The sequence below is a fragment of the Physella acuta genome, unplaced genomic scaffold, assembly GCF_028476545.2.
Source record: "Physella acuta isolate Inbredline_101_S28 unplaced genomic scaffold, ASM2847654v3 ptg000085l, whole genome shotgun sequence".
NCBI classification, from domain to species: Eukaryota; Metazoa; Mollusca; class Gastropoda; family Physidae; genus Physella; species Physella acuta.
In genome coordinates, this window is record NW_026731605.1 from 393647 (window position 1) to 414482 (window position 20836).

Sequence of the window (20836 nt, forward strand, 5' to 3'; positions counted from 1 at the left end):
AATACGTTTGGGTATGAATGGTGAATACTTCACCAAAATTGTGGGTGCAGTTTTTCATCTTACGCGGAATTATTCTGCAAATCAAATAATTCGTCTTGTAATTCATCGGGAATGCTGGCAACATCAAGGGAAGAAGAGAATGTGTCATGCGTCAATGCAGATTCTTCTACTTTCTACTCAGATAAATGGCGCCGCAGTTCGTTTTCAATGATTCAAGATGCCCAGAAATCGCTTCTTTCACAATTTTAATTATCTCACAATCAGATTCATCTACCACACTGCAGAGTTTCTCAAATTTACAATATTTCCAAGATTTATTTTCTTCGCCAATTCTGCAGCTTTGATAAAAATGCCCCGAGATTATCATGGAAAGGGATAATATTCGTTCATTTTCCCTGAAGCTTCAGGTTAAGCTTATGTTGATGTTCGAATGTATCTCTCCAACCACTCTATGTCGTTTTAAGTATACCAAAAGGTCTTGTTTCCTTTGTACTTCCAAGAACAATTTGAATTCAAATTTTAATTCAACATTGAATTCGTTTGACAGCCAGCTTACTGTAGTGTAGAATAGTAGAACCTCGGGATCTATATTAATGTCTTTGCTCAGTTTTTTGAAGGTTCCAGATTTAATATAATGTACGACTTTTACTAGCAATGGAGTCTTGATCAGTGTTTCTTCCAGACTTTTTTCTCCGGGGGTGCACTTGAAATTTTCGGGGTGGGGGGGGGGGGGGGGGCGGACACTGTCAAAAGTATATACTTTCTATATAAATTCCATTTCGTTCGGGAGGGCGGTAGACTTTCTTCGGGGGGGGGGGGGCACCGCCCCCCCCCCCCCCCCGAAGAGATGCCTGGAAGAATCTCTGGTCTTGATTGAGAGGGCATACTGGTGAATCATGCAGTGGTTAGGGAGCTATATCTTTTCTGTTTTCTAAAAGTCCGATTTTGACCTAAACATAGATAGTGCACCATCCGTACAAACCCTCACAGCCGTTTTAACCCATTTTAGTTATCAATTTTTTAAAAAAAACGTATTTATTTTCTCGACGCTATCTTCAAAAAATAGCAACTCTTCTTTGCTATCATTTGAATGAATATAGACAAAGACCAGCAACTGCGAACACGAACTCACGTCTGTTGATTTATCAAATTGAAAAGCAAACAATGGTGAACGCTTGATTTCATTAAAAATTTGTTATTTAACATCTACGGACAAGTCAATGCATCAAACAACAACCCTATAACACTGGCAGAAGAAGCCCTAGAAGAAGTGGATAGATTCACCTACCTTGGAAGTATTGTTGATAAGCAGGGTGGGACAGAAGCAGACATAAAAATAAGGACGGGTAAGGCAAGAGCAGTCTTCAACCAACTAAAAAATGTTTGGGGTTCGGGAGATTTAACCCTTAGAATAAAAATCCGGATCTTCAACACACTAGTAAAACCTGTTTTACTCTATGGAGCCGAGACATGGAGAATAACTGCTATAAATAAGAAGAAAATACAATCATTTATAAACGCATGTCTCAGAAAGATCCTGCGAATTCGCTGGCCTAAAACCATCAGAAATGATGTTCTATGGCAACGGACAAATCAACTGCCAGTGGAAGTAGAGATCCTCCAGAGAAAATGGAAATGGATTGGCCACACACTCAGGAAGTCTGTATCCAGCATAACAAGACAGGCCCTCACCTGGAATCCACAAGGCAGGAGGAAGAGAGGCAGACCAAGAAAGACCTGGAGACGTGACCTGGAAGAAGACACCAAGAAGATTGGATACACCTGGGGACAGTTGGAGAGACTAGCCCTGGACAGAGACGTCTGGAAAGCTCTTGTCAGCGGCCTATGTCCCAGTAGGGACGACAGGCAAACATGACATGACATGACGGACATGTCTGCTGAATAGTATTATTAGGTAGAGATTTTTGTTGCATTTTTATTTCACTGGAATCCCCAAGAATTAACTTCACCATCTTCAACATGCAGCGTTTGATGAGATTTTCTCCTACTGTGTTTTTTTTTGCTTGGCATTTTCTATTGCGACTTCATTTGATGCTTGCACTAATGCTGTGTTTTCTTGGTGAAAACTTCCTGCTCGATCAAGTCTCTGACGTTTGCAACTAGCTTCATGCCAATGAAAGAACTCCATATCTTTTTTGGTATGTTCAGAATGGATCTTCTCAAATGACGTTTTAGTTTTGAAGATTTCATAAACTCGTGACTGAGAACAACTTTATACAGTACTCATTGCTTCTTCTCTATTCCATTTCCAGTGATGTTAGTAAAGCCGAATTTCAGATATTCTTCTAAATATTTAGGTTTTGTTTCTCATTAAAAAGGTTTAATATACCAGTTGGCGACCCCCCTGAAAGCCCTTCGCGACCCCTTGGGGGGTCGCGACCCCCAGGTTGGGAACCCGTGTGCTAGAGAGACGAGTTTTTGCCTTAATGAAGTGCTAAGTTGTAGTGTTGTTTTTTATCTGATACGATTAGCTGTTGGGAACTATTTGATAGACACGATGCAATTGTTAAATAGTTGTGCTGTTGCTAGTTGTGATTGCAGCGAGATATATGAACTAGTGCTACGTTAAAGTTTTTAAAACGATAAAGAGTGTGATGGTGAAGTTGATTAAATTGTTGTCGACAGGTGATTTATGAGACAAAGTAAAGCTCATCTCTTTCCTTGACTTGTGCATATTAAAGGTGTTGTGTGGTCATCATACTGTCCAGCTGACTAAATTTTAACTTGACTCAGGTACCCATCAAAGCTGGATGGACGCAGGGACGTCATGGTGACTTGGGTGGACGCAGGGGCGTTACAATGACTCATGTTGGGTGGACGCAGTGACGTCATTGTGACGCATGTTGGGTGGACGCATGGACGTCATAGTGACTTGGGTGGACGCAGGGACGTTACAATGATTCATGTTGGGTGGACGCAGTGACGTCATAGTGACGTATGTTGGATGGACTTAATGTGACTTATTTGGTGATCTCAGGGACGTCATAGTGACTCTAGCGGAGGAATCGAACTGAACATTTTTGGTTTAGTAATCGAGTGAGTTGTGATGTTAAAAGGCATAGAGTTAGATGTTCAATGTTTGATTAGCAAAAGAAGGTAGAGGTATGCCTTTTTCAATAGCCGCACCATTCAGCGTTAAGCTTCATGGCGTCTTGTATTTTTATGCTAATTTAATTGCTCTTTCATTGCAGAAAAAGCTTGAATTCATGACCCTAATTTTAACGAGAAAAAAGATTAACAGTTGTGTAAAGAAAAAAAATGGGGAGGGAGGGAGTGGGAAGGGGAGAGGACGAGACTGAACAAACATCGTTGTTAATTAGGTGTTTATGACGTAACGCCGGTGGAAAACGGAAGTTTATAAAAGATTTCGACTCGCACGAAGTTTAAGCAAACATTAAGTGCATGTTTAACCATGGCACACCTCTGGCACTCGGGTCTCACCTCACCCCCTCCCCCTATTTGATACGAAATATCTTGTGTAAGCATCTCGATTTACAAAACTCATCAAACATGACCGGCCAGAACTAGTCGAAAGTCATCAACATGACCCGTCGGGCTTAGGTGCGAGTTGGAAATATTTCTATTTTTTTTTTTTTTACAAACGAGCTAAACGAGTAAACGATTACAAAGTGGGGCTAAACAAATCGTGAGGGGGGGGGGGGGGAGGAATTAAAAACAATAACCCATACATATGGGAGGGGGTATTAATATATTGTAAAAGTGGGGTGATTATACAAGTAGGTTAGACGGGTGCTGTCACATTATGGATGTCGGAGGGGATAGAGTAAAATCATCAGTTTTAAGGCTAAAATACTTCAATATTTCTAAAATAGAGAAACGAACAACTCACGAACATAATTTGAACCGGCATTTCTGTAGCAATACCTAACCCCCCAACCTCAACCGAATTCTAGACTATAACTAATTAAAAGTCTACACCTAACAATCAGACAAGTGTCTTCCTTGATTTGAATCTGACCGTCAAAAAAAAAAGGTCACAAAAAAACTGATCAGGAAAATCAAGGAAAATTGACAACTCACTTCCGCACCTAAGAACATCCGAATGTAACCAGATATGGCTGCCAATTAGTCGGAATTTAAAACTACCAGATTTTGGGCTAGTCTCGGTCACTACAATTTATTTAGGATAAAAGGCCGATTTTTGCATTGCTTCTGCTAATAAACCGGGAGTGATCGATCTCCCCTAAACTTTCTCGAATATTTTTATATAAAATAACAGGGGATGGGAACTCGTGCTATAGACATGATTTTTAATCCATTTTAAATACTTAAAGTTTTAAAAATAGAATAAAATCTCGTAGACAAAAGAATTGCACACCGAGTGAACGCTAAATAAAAATGTGCATAATAGTGCGCAATATCATTAGTACTTTAAAAATTTACATTAGTTTTTTGAGAAATCGGAAGTAGCGTAAATTACTACTTCCGGTCAACGGAAATTACTCAAAATTTAACAGAAGGTAGAGAATTAGATCTTTTACTTACATGTAAAATTTTATTTATCTATCTGAAATAGTACTCAAGTTATAGGCTTTTGAAAAATTCAAAGTAGGAAAAGTACCACTTCCGGTCATCGGAAATAGCTCAAAAGTTGATACGGATCTACGATTTTGATAAAATACTTATATATGAAATTTCATCAACCTAGCTGTAACGGTACTCAAGTTATCGTGTTTACACACGGACAGACAGACACACAGACAGACAAACAGACATACGGACAAGATTGCAAAATTATGTTTTTCCGTATCAGTGAGGTGTAAAACGTCGAGATTTGTAAAAATCTCGATTTTTTTTTTGCACGATTACAAGACTTTCTCTATACTTCGTATATACGAGAAAGTAAAAAAGTTTAGAGATTAAATGAAACTTTCAATACTAAAAATGTTGCCTTTAAATTTTTTACTAACATTTTTTTATTTTTATTTTTATAGCGAGAGACAAATGCATCATTATTGGGGCGACAAGGCGACACACGGGGCGGCCTATTAGTTTACGTCTTTGCACTAAAAGACACATGATAAAATACAAGGAGATGACCAAACAAAGGTAGCACTACAAAACACACGATAAAATACAAGCAAATGGTCAATAGCACTAATAAACACATGATAAAATACAAGAAAATGGCCAATAGCACTAATAAACACATGATAAAATACAAGAAAATGGCCAATAGCACTAATAAACACATGATAAAATACAAGAAAATGGCCAATAGCACTAATAAACACATGATAAAATACAAGGAAATGGCCAATAGCACTAATAAACACATGATAAAATACAAGGAAATGGCCAATAGCACTAATAAACACATGATAAAATACAAGGAAATGGCCAATAGCACTAATAAACACATGATAAAATACAAGGAAATGGCCAATAGCACTAATAAACACATGATAAAATACAAGGAAATGGCCAATAGCACTAATAAACACATGATAAAATACAAGGAAATGGCCAATAGCACTAATAAACACAAGACAAAATACAAGGAAATGGTCAAACAAAGGTAGCGGACGTATTTTTACTCTTGCAATAATTCTTATCTCAAAGAATCAATACACACAGCTTCCGCTACAACTTCCACCGTGTCCACCATAAATTCCAGCATAAATTGCTCCGCGGGTTTAAACTTCCCCGGAGACGCACCGAAACGTCGCAAACGTTAACTGGTAATCGTCAGGAAACAAAGAGTGTTTTTGTGTGTGTGCCCAATCAATGTCTCCTGGCATTATAAAAGAGTTTTAGGGCGGTTAAGTGACACGCAGACAAGGGCAACATTAGGATTAGGCCAACAAAAAAAAAAGTGGCCGTTTCACGAGCGAAACAATTCACTGGGTTTGGAAGGAGAACGTTTTAGGATAAGGATCTTTCGACACTGTTGTATTGGGGAGATAGATAAAAATGTTCATTATTTAGCTGTAGTAATAGAAAACATTTCATCAGATTTATTTTCAGATAAAATTAACTACTAAATATATCTTTCCTGAATAATACTTCTACAGTCAAAAAGGACAAAAATAACTTCTTCAAACACAAAACACAAAGACAATTCTTCGGCTATAAAAGAAAAAAAAACTTCTAGGCCTACAGTCACAAAAGAGAAAGACTAACTTCTATTTTAGATGTGGGTCAAAGATAGTCTTTCGTTGTTTTTCCCATGCACCGTCGGCCTAGTCAACTCTCCACTAAGTCTATCCTCCTGTCTGATGCTATATTACAAACCATTCGCTTGCTCCAACAGTGCACTAACTAGTAATAATTCAGCTTGTATTCAACATGTATAAACTACTTAAATAAAAGAAAACTTGAAAATGCACGAAAAGTAAAATAAATTTAAAAATGCATTCTTTATACAACAGTAAAGGTATTAGTAAAATGTGTTGAGATTTATCTCTGCAAAATTGGAAAGAAATCGGGACATTTGAAACGGGTCAAAATTGGGTTATAAGGGGATTTGACCATAAACAGACCACTAACCAGACAAGTAAAAATGTGTTAAAAAGTATTTAATGACGTTGTTGTGGTTGACGCTGGAAGCTTGTGGACTCTGTGATATAGCAGAAAGTCGTGTGACGTATTTTTCAGCACGTAATTGTGCTGACGTTTGGCCAATTTCACGACGTCGTATACCAGCCATCAAAGTGACGTACGTTTGTCCCGGTACGGTTGATGAACGAGGCCGACTCGGCCTAACTCGCGGACCGGTCCAGTTAATGGATTTCATTTAATTACCAGGCCTCACCAAGTGGACAGTGGTGTTCCGCGAGTCACACAGGAAAGACCACCGGAGCCGAGTCGCGTGCTAACTGGACACTAACTAGTGGCATTAGGTGGTCAATAACCGGTCAGTCTGGTAGGGGGGCAGCGACAACGTACCCTCCTGCTGTGAGTTATTTATCAGTGACCGTGGTGCTCTTGTCTACAAAACACGTATATTTTGTGAGTTACCCTACTTCGATGACACTGGTTTACTAGCTATTTTTACTTTATTTTTAGAATTATAAACAACAATAGCATCCTTGAATTAAAATCATTAGATACTACGACAACTCTATTTATAAATGACCTTTGCCCGCGTGGAACTTTGTACCTAAACGTTTTACAAAGTAGCCATTGACATCGCTTAATGTTACACAAAGAACAGTAGTCACTCTTGAATAAACACATGCCCACGTTTGATGAAAGGGGGGGGGGAAGTTATAAGTAATTTGGAATCACTGTTATGAGGGCTAGAAGTCTGTAACGACAACATTCTAACTTACATGTTAGTCCTGCCTCTCCTCCCCCCCCCACACACACACCACCACCACCAACAACAACAACATCATCTCACTTACATCTATTAGAATTGAGTTTGTTGTGTCACATTTAGAACGAATCTAGCCCGTCCCTAAAAATATTAATACGAACTCGAAGACTTAAACCCAAGTCTCTAACTCTCCATCAAAAGGTTTTTAGGTGGCGTTGGGCAACTAAAACAGTCGCCTCAAGCAAGCATTGGTTCTGGTTAATTAATTAATTAGTGCCCGCCACCGTTATCTAGATGAAACAATATGGACTCCCCCGAGGAGTAAAAGAAATTAATTAACGTGGCATAATTAAAGAAACACTTAATGAAGTGATGTGTAGACAGCTGGCGCTCAAAAGCGTATGTGTGTGTGCGTGTGTGAATATTAAATGACTATGTACTTACTTGCACGCATATTCACACATTATAAAGCATACATATAGTAGCCTATATACACAGTCTACACGTAACATATAAAAGGTGTTATAATATACATACATAATGTTATATATATGTATATATGTATATATGCAATATATATTATATATGTATATCTTACTTAAACATTAGGCTTTACATATTTACACCCACACAGAACGAGTTTTATTCCCATAATTATTTCTCACCGATTTATAAATTAGCGCCCCCCCCCCCCCAACAGTAATGCTTGTCACAACAGGTGTTCTCCAGTCCGCTAATGTGTTGTTAATCTGATGCAAAGGTGTTGACAAAGGTGTTGTTATTACAAACGTCGAGTAAACAAATGCATGGCTATAAGCGCTTACATAAATGATGAAGTTTATCGATTAGATTGTACTGGTTGCATTTTAATAATTGCATTGCCTGCTGTTAAGGAAGAAAGAGGGACACGGAGAGATGTGCAATCTATGCAATCTATATAATCTATATATATATATATATATATATATATATATATATATATATATATATATTATTTTTACAGTTGATTGAGTTAAAAAGAATCATGAATGAAATGTTATCTTTAACACGCGCGCGAGCGGGTTACCTGTAGTTGTAGAGTTCTGTTATAGGCTGCACCAATCGTCACCACAAGCTTACAAAAATACTCATCCTTGTCTTGGGTAGCCCAACAGTTCTGACCATACTAAACCCGAGGTCAGACGAATAGATAAACTCTGCTTCGTCTGCAGCATAGACCTATGGTCTGCTGGTGCTTTAGATAAACTCAACTCCTCTGCACAATGGACCGTCTGGTCTGATGGAGTGTTTTATATAAACTCTACTCTACTCCATCTGCAGCATAGACCTATGGTCTGAAGGTATATTCATAACAGCCGGGTCCTGCCATTGACAAGCATTGGCTTCCTGGTATCAGATGGCCGAAAAATATTTATAGCACAACTAGAACCAGGGGCACAGTAGAGACTAATAAAAACTTCCTCCCTAATTTCTATAGGTGAATCCCCCCCCCCCCCCCATCCCGAAAAATAAAAAAAAAATATAAAAATAAAAATAATTTAAAAAATAACAGTAAATAATGAAAATAAAAAGAATAGGCTGACAACTACCATTAATAAAACAGTAGTCTAGTATATAGGCTACTAAGTAAATGTTTTATTAGGCTAACAAGACGTCCATTTAACGAAATACCACATAGGCCTACATGCGTCATATCTTTTTGTTTACACCACAAAGCGGGTCAAAGTTCATGTAAAAAAACAACATCAACACTATCAAACGCGGTCCCTCCTAAAGAACCCACGACTCAAATGCACGAAATACGCATTTCATTCAGCAGCGCAATAGCGACTGTTCCATGTCGTAAACAGAAACCTGCCGGTAATTTTACTGCAGCAAACTGTAACAGCAAATGTAAATACAGTTTGGCCTCTAAGTCCTATCCTTTATTTCAGTGATGTTTCTATACTGCTATTCACTTATAAGTGATGAAATCGTGTTGTCGAAAAGCAAGTTATAAAATATCAAAATGGCGAGTACTATCGTAATTAATGCAACACATAATAAATATTTATTAAATACATTTAGAAATGTTACTGAAATAACGAAGATTAGATTTTTATAGTAATATTAACTTTAGGTGCAGGCCATTTACAAATGTAAGTTATTTTTGTATGCACTGTTTGGATATTACTAGCTGATCACCCAAAACGCAGTACCTGAGTCGTATGTGAATCATCGTTCAATGAATCAGCGACTTGCTTAAAAAGAGATAAAACATGTTTACCTAAAAATAAACTGCCGATGATCAGGAACGCATTTTTACATCCATAAACCATGTTGTATTTATTTTAATTTTAACTTTTTTTTTTCGTTTAAAATTTACATTTTTTTTAAAATCCCAGAAATTGTTAGATTGGGGATATCTTCAGGAAGGGGCATTAACTCTGTAATCCAGTGAAATAAATTTAATCTTTCCATTAGCCGCAAAGAGGGGGGAAAAAAGAGCCTTCAGAGTTGCAGTTCTTGTCCAGTTGATTATCCGGGGCAGATCCCCATACACACCGTGCACTCAGCAAGACCCGGGGTCACATGACCAATCAATACACGCATAATTTGGCCCGTCTTCTTCACGCTGTTCACACACAAGGGGGATCATTTAAGACGGGCTAGATATTAGGTGGGTGGGGTAGGGTAGAGATTCTGTGGGAGAAGGGTAGAGATTCTGTGGGTGGGGTGGAGATTCTGTGAGTTGGGTAGAGATTCTGTGGGAGAAGGGTAGAGATTCTGTGGGAGAAGGGTAGAGATTCTGTGGGAGAAGGGTAGAGATTCTGTGGGAGAAGGGTAGAGATTCTGTGGGAGAAGGGTGGAGATTCTATGTGTGGGGAATGGTAGAGATTCTGTGGGTAGGGTAGAGATTCTGTGGGTAGGGTAGAGATTCTGTGGGAGATGGGTAGAGATTCTGTGGGAGAAGGGTGGAGATTCTATGTGTGGGGAATGGTAGAGATTCTGTGGGTAGGGTAGAGATTCTGTGGGTAGGGTAGAGATTCTGTGGGTAGAGTAGAGATTCTGTGGGAGATGGGTAGAGATTCTGTGGGAGAAGGGTGGAGATTCTATGTGTGGGGAATGGTAGAGATACTGTGGGTAGGGTAGAGATTCTGTGGGTAGGGTAGAGATTCTGTGGGTAGAGTAGAGATTCTGTGGGAGATGGGTAGAGATTCTGTGGGAGAAGGGTGGAGATTCTATGTGTGGGGAATGGTAGAGATTCTGTGGGTAGGGTAGAGATTCTGTGGGTAGAGTAGAGATTCTGTGGGAGATGGGTAGAGATTCTGTGGGAGAAGGGTGGAGATTCTGTGGGAGAAGGGTAGAGATTCTGTGGGTGGGGTAGAGATTCTGTGGGAGAAGGGTAGAGATTCTGTGGGAGAAGGGTAGAGATTCTGTGGGTGGGGTAGAGATTCTGTGGGTGAGGTAGAGATTCTGTGGAAGAAGGGTAGAGATTCTGTGGGAGAAGGGTAGAGATTCTGTGGGAGAAGGGTAGAGATTCTGTGGGTGGGGTAGAGATTCTGTGGGAGAAGGGTAGAGATTCTGTGGGAGAAGGGTAGAGATTCTGTGGGTGGGGTAGAGATTCTGTGGGAGAAGGGTAGAGATTCTGTGGGAGAAGGGCGGAGATTCTATGTGTGGGGAATGGTAGAGATTCTGTGGGTGGGGTAGAGATTCTGTGGGTGAGGAAAGGTAAAGATTCTGTGGAAGGGGGTGGGGAAGGCTTGCTATTTACTTAAAACTTTATAGGCCAACAAGGCTTATTCAGGGTTGCACAAAGCCGTCTATTCCAATGTATCTCCAAGTTTGTTTTTATACTGAACATAAAACAGTGAGATAAAATAAAGGCACCACCACTGCGGCTATGAGGATGAAAACACCGTGTTTCACGTGAATTATGTTGTAATCACGCTGTAATGTTCTATGCCATAAGTGCCCTTGTATGTTCTATGTCACAAGTGCTCTGGTGTGTTCCATGCCACAAGTGCCCTTGTATGTTCTATATCACAAGTGCCCCGGCAGTAGGCTTCTTAAAACTTCTTAAACTGCCGCCTTATTGAACACATCACAGGGTCGTCACAAGTCCTCACGTAGAGGGCACGCGCATCTAAAGTGAAGTCAGTGCACGTGTGAGTCGTCATACATGCTAGTATTGCCCCTAGTAGTAATAGCTATTAGTGGACATCGCCGAACGGAGGTCATCTAAAGGGGGTCACAAGGGGTCACTTAAGTTACAATACCTCAGGCCGCCAAGAAACCAGAGTTGCAACTTACACCTAAATCATGTTAACCAACAAGCCAAGTTCTTGCCGTTAGTAATCCGCGGGTTTTGTGCACTGTATGACATCCAAGAGATTAATTCAATCATAGAGTCGAAATTGGAATGTAAAAAATTTTTTTTAAAAATAAAAGCGTTGGCGTCAAATCTTTTTATTCATACAATCATATAAATAAAGGGACAGGCCATGAAGCGTGAGAGGCTACGAATACATTTCTTATGAAATAAGAAAATATTGTGTTACGCCAGTATTCTCTTAGGTCAAAATGGTAGAATAATCTCAGCACAGGGCCTCCGTGGTAAAGCTTTTGTACAAATAGAAACAACACTGTCAGGCATATTTTGAAGTTATCCCATACATTCTAGAAGCTATAACAGCTACCGTGGTAAGTGTGAAGGACAATAGAACAAAACTCGCGAGGACAGTTAGTACTCACACGGGTCAGTACCCACACAACACACGGTCAGTGCCCACACAACATACGGTCACTACCCACACAACACACGGTCAGTACCCACACAACACACGGTCAGTAGTACCCACACAACACGGTCAGTACCCACACAACACACGGTCAGTACCCACACAACACACAGCCAGTACCCACACAACACACGGTCAGTACCCACACAACACACACAACACACGGTCAGTACCCACACAACACGCGGTCAGTACCCACACAACATACGGTCAGTACCCACACAACACACGGTCAGTACCCACACAACACACGGTCAGTACTCACACACACCACACGGTCAGTACCCACACAACACACGGTCAGTACCCACACAACACACGGTCAGTACCCGCACAACACACGGTCAGTACCCACACAACACACGGTCAGTACCCACACAACACACGGTCAGTACCCACACAACACGCGGTCAGTACCCACACAACACACGGTCAGTACCCACACAACACACGGTCAGTACCCACACAGTACCCACACAACACACGGTCAGTACCCACACAACATACGGCCAGTACCCACACAACACACGGTCAGTACCCACACAACATACGGTCAGTACCCACACAACACACGGCCAGTACCCACACAACACACACAACACACGGCCAGTACCCACACAACACACGGTCAGTACCCACACAACACACGGTCAGTACCCACACAATACAATGACTAGCTTATACCCTCAAAGGTCAACTAGCAGTATGAACAGATCATAAATAGGGACCATAAAGGTCAAAGGCTAATTACAGACATACGTTAAAATATGCCGGTAAAGATTAGAAACTTTCACAACCTTGACCTCGGTATCTACACAGACAAGAGATCCTGTAATTGGATACTTAAAAAGTACCAACAAAAACACGCAATGGAACAAATAGGTGAAGGTATGATTAAAAAACAGGAGTCGTGTAAAGTACATCATCAAACTTATAAATAAGGGACACTAAATGGAAAAATTGGCTAATGTTAAACAACTTCGCAAAGCTACTGATACACAAAATAGAAACTTCACACGCTGAACAATAGTCTACAAATTTAAAAATTCAACTCAATAGTCTCTAAAATAAATAATTAACACGATAGTCTATGGTTTAAACAAATCAAATAAAATAAACTAACACAACAGTCCATAAAATAAATAAATAAATCAACGTAAAAAAAATTGCATTAAATCTACACACATTTTAGCAGGCAAAAAAAATAAAGCGAGCTAAAAATAATTTAAAAAACGTTACAATAGATAAAGTTAAAAACCTTTTCAGCCGGTCGCTATCTGCAGACGTGAAAGACTTTGGTGGAATTATCCCGCTACACAGAGTGGAAACCTCTACATACAATGTGCCGGCTACCACGGTAAAAAAAAAAACGCCGGCAAATATCGGCAACAGACAAGCATGCGTGAGTAATATTCGTGAACTCAGGGGTCGGGCTGACTCACCCCTCCATCAACAGGCGAACCCACCAGGCTCAGGAGCCTCCCCCCCCACCCCCCGGGTCTGGAATCAACACGGCCTTCAAGAGCAACAATTCTTAAGGCTCGCTCGATACAAAGAGTGGGTGGGGGCGGGCGGTTCTGTCACTAGTATCAAGGAATTGTGTTAGAAATTAACACACTTTATTTGATCAATACCATCGTTAACAACACCACCCGCCCACACCAGAGTTAATTTTATTTTTTTTACAAGTCAGAAAAAAAAAATCAAATTTAAAAAAAATGCAAAAAAAAAAAAAAAAAAAAAAAAAAATTTCGAAACTTTTTTTTTAAAGATTCGCAATTTTAAAGGCATTATTTTGTAATTACTGGTATCATCATTTCCTGAAAGGTTACCTTTAAAAAATTCGGCTGCTGTTTTTATTTAGTCAGCCATAGCAATTTTTGTACCATTTTTTAACAAACTTCGTCTTACACTAACATAACTCTAGTTCCATCTCCCTACTCCTGTCCTAGCTAGTCTCCGTTCTGAAAGATTGCCGGGAAAAAAAACAACATGAATTTCAATAACGGAAAATTGTCATAAAAAGCCGTTATAAATATTAGATTAGAATGGATGAGTCGGCCACCCCTAGCAGCTCGGTCTGGGGGAGGGGGTGGCTTCCGGGTCTGATCAATGGCGCCGGCAACTTTGGAATTCATGAACCACGTGGTCGGTGTGTGGAGGTTATAGATTTTCAGTTGCCTGTTGGCGGCTACTTGCATGTCTGTTGGTGTATAGAGCTGTTGCATAGTTGGTGTGGTTGTTGCCAATGGTAGAGGAGTAGTTTTGTTAGTGTAGTTGTAACCAATGGTAGAGGAGTAGTTTTGTTGGTGTAGTTGTTGCCAATGGTAGAAATATAGTATTCTTAGTGTAGCCACTTAGTGGTGTGTCGATGCCATACATTGATGTGGTTGTTGCAAATGGTAGATGAGTGTGTTTATTTGTTCGTTTGTTGCCGTATGGTGGTGTGCATAAGGCAGTTTCAATGGATGATGTGGTTGTTACAACTTGGCTGTACAATGATGATGTAGCTATAGCCTCAAGCGTTAACCCCAAGTTGGTGTCTTGTTATGTTGGTTTGGTTGCTGACGAATAGTGGGGTGGTTGTGGCCACTTGTTAGTGTGGATTATCCTTTACACAAGTAATATCTACAAACCTACACAAAAGCGATACCTTTTAATAATACGAACCCTTACAGTTACACACAGAAGTGATACCTCCAAACATTTACAGAAGTGATACCTCCAAACATTTACAGAAGTGATACCTCCAAACCTTAACGGTAGTGATACCTTCAAACCTTAACGGAAGTGATACCTTGAAACCTTCACACAAGTGATACCTCCAAACATTCACGGAAGTGATACCTCCAAACATTCACACAAAAGATACCCCACGGAAGTGATACCTCCTAGCCACTGGAGAATCATCAAGACTAATTGGCCAAGAAGTTGGTTTGACACCCTACTCTATTCTTAATGGCCAATGTTAAAATTAGGCGTCGGGTTGCATTTTATTATAAAAACAACAACAACATGTTGAAAAGTATGAGCGATTGTGACACTAACTTATGTTATAATACAGTTTCCTAATACAGAAAAGATTAGAAAGTAATAATAGTGATATTAATCGAAACTACGGAGTTCCCCATTAAATGGAGTGCGTAGAAAATAAACAACCAACTCGTTTTTCCCCAGGAAATAAATTAAAAACTAAACTAACATGCTGCAATGACCGTACCCTCAGCACTAATCTGATGCATATATCAAGTGAGCACTTCAACTTATTCTCTCTACTGTAGCCGTCATCTTATTATTTCAACACGCATGCCCACAGAGAAAAAAATATGTATTTACATTATTGATGTAGACGTGGCCTTCGTTCCCCTACCTACCACCTCCCACCCCATCCCATCTATCAACCACATCCCCACCCCCCTCTTAACCTCAGCCTTCTTTATTCCAACTGTGGTGCTACTCTGATTATTGACACAACAGGTTAAATACTACACATCTACTCCAAGATATATTCAACATCTACTGTTATTCAACATTAATCCCAGCGTAGACGTTGAATATACTGTATTCAAAATCTACTCTAGGTTACTCTAGGATATATTCAAAATCAACATCTACTCTAGGTTACTCCTAGGATATATTCATCTACTCTAGGTTACTCTAGGATATATTCAACATCTACTCTAGGTTACTCTAGGATATTTTCAACATCTACTCTAGGTTACTCTAGGATATATTCAACATCTACTCTAGGTTACTCTAGGATATATTCAACATCTACTCTAGGTTACTCTAGGGTATATTCAACATCTACTCTAGGTTACTATAGGATATTTTCAACATCTACTCTAGGATATTCAACATATGTCCAAGTGCAGACGTTGAATATCCTCTATTCATCATCTACTCTAGGATATTCAACCAGCAGTTAACACACGTCCAACACACAACACACGAGCACACATCCTGGTTTCAATAACGCAATTAAAATCTTTTTTCCCCCTCGACATGCTGGATACAAAATGATGGGCATTGAGGAAATAAAAAGCAGAAACGTTTTTTCTAGGTACTGAAAATCTACAGATAGATTTGAAAAAAAAAACCTCATTAGGCCAAAGGCAATTTATCTGTCTACAATAAGACCCTCGGTCTACAGTAAACACCTCGGTCTTAAGTAAGCCCCTCGTTCTACAGTAAGCTCCTCATTCTACAGTAAGCCCCTCGTTCTACAGTAAGCCCTTCGTTCTAAAGTAAGCATCTCGTTCTACAGTAAGCCCCTCGTTCTACAGTAAGCCCCTCGTTCTACAGTAAGCCCCTCGTTCTACAGTAAGCCCCTCGTTCTACAGTAAGCCCCTCGTTCTACAGTAAGCCCCGCTTTCTACAGTAAACCTCTCGGTCTACATTAACCCCTCGTTCCACAGTAAGCCTCTCGTTCTACAGTAAGCCCCGCGTTCTACAGTAAACCTCTCGGTCTACATTAAGCCCCTCGTTGTACAGCAAGCCCCGCTTTCTACAGTAAGCCTCTCGGTCTACATTAAGTCCCTCGTAAGCCCCTCGTTCTACAGTAAGCCCCGCATTCTACAGTAAACCCATCGGTCTACATTAAGCCCCTCGTTCTACAGTAAGCCCTAAGTTCCACGTTCTAAAGTAAGCTCCACGTTCTACAGAAAGCCTCTCGTAAGCCCCGCGTTCTACAGTAAGCCTCTCGTTCTACAGTAAGCCCCTCGTTCTACAGTAAGCCCTAAGTTCCACGTTCTAAAGTAAGCTCCACGTTCTACAGAAAGCCTCTCGTAAGCCCCTCGTTCTACAGTAAGCCCCTCGTTCTACACTAAGCCCCAGACCCTCTCTACAAACCCCGCCATGTGATCTAAGAGAGCACCCAACAAGTGCCGGACAACAGTTGATCTAATCCCTGCCGTGTCTTACGTACACCATATTGATTTATCTTGTCTCATCATGCTTCGCGGAACCCCCCCACCCCCCCCCCCCATCCCACGCCCGGCTCCCCGGCCCCTCTCCCCAGCACACAAGCGACTCTCGCAAGAATTCAAAGAGAGCACATAGCTTCTCATTAAGATATTAATGCATCGACATTAACGCGCGGGGCGATGGTCCAATGTTGTATTATCGAATAAACTCCGTTGGAGATGCCTCCCTGCCCCGTATAACGCCAGTGTTGGTGTATTCTCCATATCTGACTATGGGACACCTCCGCTGTGCCTGCTGTGATGCATTGTGGCTACCTCGGTGAATAACTTAGGCAACACGGTTGATCCTGACGGTTGCCTTTCTGTGTAACTCCGACACTGGGGTTACCTCCCTGTGTAACTCCAACAATACAATTACCTCCCCGTATAGTACTTACATTGAAGTTACCTCCCTGTGTAACTCCGACAATGAGGTTGTCTCCCTGTGTAATTCCAACGCTGAGATTGCCTCCATGTGTAATCCTGACAATACGCACCCATCTTCCCCCCCCCCCCCCACCCGTTTAAACCTCAGCTTTGTGGCTGTCTCCCTGTATAAATTATCATCTCCAGGGGAAGCTCACGGTACAGAAATTTCCATATTCTCGGATAGGAAGATGCTCAAGATCGGAAGATGCACCAGATAGGAATATGAACCAGATAGGAAGATGTGCCACTTAGGAAGGTGCACCAGTTACTAAGGTGTACTAGGTAAGAAGCTACACTCGATAAAAAGATGCATCAGAGAGGAAGTTGAACAGAAGCAGGAGCAGCATACAAGCTTCGTGCCTTAAAAACAAAAAGAAAACCGACAAAAAAATTCTTCATTTAATGCTGAAAAAAATTACACCAGTTATTAACTACAAACTTAAATACAGATGTAGATAACCATGTATAATGTTGTGTAACCAGCATGATACAAAGTCGCAATATTCATCCCACATTTCCAGGTACTCGCTGCTGGGCTTAAGACGTTCAAAACTTTCCACTGAAAACCCTGGGTATGACACGTATTCGATCTCTGAACCCCTACGTTATTGATCACCGCTCGCGGAATGACCCTGTTGTGACTGTCAACTAAATAACATTCGATCAATAGGTCAGGCCGTAGTTTAATTAGTCCAGTATTATTAGCATTAAACACACAGCGTTTTGATTTGAGTAAAGATTAAGTTAGGCTAAGAAGAGGAAACACAGATTTATTTATTGCCTTCCTACACTTGTCTGTCGCCTCGCGCATGCGTACTTGTATTGGCGTGTCGGGATGCTGGATGCTGGCTAATAAGATTAAGATAGAGCCTACAATCTACATGATACAGTTACAATAATCACGTTACAATGTAATACAAAAAGTCGAATAAACTGTGAGAGCTGATTACTGAACAGAGATAGTTAAGATATTGCTGTTATTTCTCTACACATGGATATACATTTGGAAGATAACACAATTATAAATCATTTATGTATTGTGTGATGTATTGTGTGGAAACATTATTATAATATTAAGTAAGGGGAGAGGGGGGGGGGGCTTTTAGTGCCCCACCCCCCTCCCCTTTCCCAGAGAGATAGATGCATGGGATGCATGAAAAAGAGACTCCGGGTCAAAACCGAAATGACAGTGTCAGTTCAGTAAACATTTTTTTCTACCCTTACACTACAGGTTTCATTTTTACACACATGCAAATGATAAATACAGACTTAAAACTTCTAGAGATCTAGATCTGGGACCATTTATTGGTCAATTATAAACTTTATTAGACTATATCAACTCCTGTGATTTAAAAAAAAATCATCATATAACTTATAAATATAAGACCTAGTCTAGGCCATATAGATCTAATATCTATTTTATATTCGACTTTTGGCGAAATGAAAAACTTGAAAAGTAAAAAAAAAATCTTTTGTCATTTGTTATAAGTTATAATGAATAAACTAGCTTCTAGATAATCTATATTTTAAAAACAAATTTAAGTATGTATCTGTTGAATACAACAACCGCGAAAAAAATGTTGGTTTTTATATATATTTTAAATAGGCCTACTAGATCTATGTATTTTTCTTGCAGCGCAATTAGATTCTAATTATTGACCTCTGGCCTGTGTCTGTATTTACATCTCACTAGCATCACACACACACTCACACACAACAATGATCATCTTACCTTGACCGCCGGGAAAATTTTTCCGCACAACACACGCAGTAGACTGGCGATGTTTTCAAAATTATTTCCCTCTACAAATTGTACACACTGTGTGCATCGAATGAAAATTTAAAAAAAACTGGTACTGTGTTGAAATAATAAACAATCCCAACAACACTAAAACAGCTCAAAAATACAAGGCTACGCTCATTTATCTGTTGTTTTTTTTTTTTTAGCAGAGTGATAACAATCCTTGAGCGTGGTCCGCAGCTGTTCGCGCGATAGCAGACGACAGGTCTGAGGCGGCGATAGCAGTTTGTCCGGCAGCCTCGATTACACTGCCGCGCGGAAGTGGATTCGATTACTTGAAAGTTCGCTCTGGCCTGAGTTGTTTTTTTTTTTAATTAAATCTTAAGCGCACTGTAAGATGGTAGATCTAGACCTAATCAGTGTTTCTTTCAGGCATCTCTTTGGGGCGCCCCACCCGAAGGGCGTCTACCTCTTCCCCCCTCGAACGGAATATAATTTATATAGAAAATATACATTTATTCAGAGTTTCTTCACGGCTCTGCCCCCCCCCCGAACAAAATGGAATATTTATAGAAAATATATACTTTTAACAGTGTCCGCCCCCGCCCCCGGAAATTTTAATCCCCCCCTCCCTCCACGGAGAAAAAAATCTGGAAGAAACACTGCTTTTATCAGTGTATGCCCCCCCCCCCCTCCCCCCGAAAGTCAAGCCCCCCCCCCCCCCCCCCCCCCGGCCCGAGAAAATATCTGAAAGAAACACTGGATCTAATCTACATCTCTAGATGCATATACACGTTCGACACACTTTTTTAGAATAATGAATACAATATAAGACGATTTTTTTTTGCCTCTACTAAATTCGATATCAAATCAAAAGTATTGAGCAGGGGTTGTCCATAAATTACAACGAACGCATACACATGAGGTTTAAGAAATATTACGTGGGCCTGCATTTATGTTGTATTTGTTAACATTATAATGTAAACATGTTAACAAGTATGTTGGCAGGGTAGTGAAAGGCAGGATTTTGTAGAGATGCCATATGGTCGCGCTAACCCGAAAGTATAGAGTTCGAATCCTGGGTTCTATTCCGAAAAAAACCCTCTCTGAGTCCACCAAGCTCTGATGAGTACGTTAGGAAAAGTGAAGGCGGCTGAATATAGTGCTGATTACGCTATCCAGTGGCGTCGCTAGGTCGGGTGTCACCCAGTGTGTCACCCCCCACCCTCTTGTATTAGTTGTCGATTTGTACGTAAAAGACTATTAAACTTTAATTAATCGTTAATGGAACTGGCAAAAAAAACATTTTTTAGTACATTTTGACGGTAGGCTTTTTTTTTGGGGGGGGGGGGGGGGGGGGGAGAGGTCGAAGAGATGCTTGAAGAAACTATGGTCAGCACCCCCCCCCCCCCCAACCCGCCCTTGCTACGCCTTTGACCCTATCCATTAAAATACCCAGGTCACTGAAACAGGCGAACTTTACTTCACCTGCCTCATGAGCCGTCAGGTCTGAAGGGGTACTTTACTTTTTTTTTTTACTTTTGATGGTTGGGGGGTGGTGGGGGAAAAGGGATTTGGTTTAAATCGGTCTAACTTAAATATCGTCATTTATGGACGA

At 40.5% G+C, this 20836-nt stretch overlaps 1 protein-coding gene across 2 annotated transcripts in view; it reads right to left on the bottom strand.

The window, feature by feature from the left end:
* The window catches only part of LOC131958326 (uncharacterized), a 45788-nt gene extending 26292 nt beyond the window's left edge, over window positions 1-19496 (bottom strand). Inside the window, exon 1 of one of the 2 annotated variants that reach the window (XM_059323295.1) lies at window positions 19210-19496. The gene's annotated coding sequence lies outside the window, so the exon portion shown is untranslated. Of the gene's footprint in view, window positions 1-13342; window positions 13419-19209 lie in introns of those variants that run through there. The other variant, XM_059323312.1, reaches the window with a different exon arrangement.
* Window positions 19497-20836: the final 1340 nt, after the last annotated feature.